The 432-nt window shown below is 48.1% G+C and overlaps 1 protein-coding gene across 1 annotated transcript in view; it reads left to right on the top strand.

Annotated features, from left to right (window-relative positions):
* LOC104135800 (transcriptional activator protein Pur-alpha) overlaps positions 1-432 on the top strand; it is an 8,726-nt gene that overhangs the window by 7,024 nt on the left and 1,270 nt on the right. The window lies entirely within an intron of this gene.

The following is a 432-nucleotide window of genomic DNA, read 5'->3' on the forward strand; positions in this document are numbered from 1 at the left end:
GATTTTTATAACTGTTTTTTCCATCAAACTTTAATATTTTTGTCAAATTTTTAGGTATTTAATTTGTAAAATTTTACTTTGTACTGGCGTACAGAAAATAGGGGTTGCTTTAAACTCTTTTGAAGCCAAGTGATCAAGTACGTTTGTAATAAAAAGTCAATGGATCCATATCAGTCGTACTCCCTGTTTTCATTTCTTGTACGTTCCAATGCAGTGGTGCTCTGTGTCTCCCGTGGCAAAAAACCCGGGGAGGTGGGCGGCAGGAGAGGCCAAAATGTCAGCGGTGGCGCTGCAGGCCGAGGCGGCTTCGCCGGGCGCAAGCGGCCCCTGCTCAGTGGAGGTTGGGTAGGAACGCGCTTCTCCTAAACCCACGGCGCACGCTTGCCAGAAGGGTTCGTGAAATCCTGGCGGTTTGGGCTCGTCCTCGCTTCG

This window comes from Egretta garzetta, unplaced genomic scaffold (genome assembly GCF_000687185.1).
Source record: "Egretta garzetta isolate BGI_Z169 unplaced genomic scaffold, ASM68718v1 scaffold692, whole genome shotgun sequence".
NCBI lineage: Eukaryota > Metazoa > Chordata > Aves > Pelecaniformes > Ardeidae > Egretta > Egretta garzetta.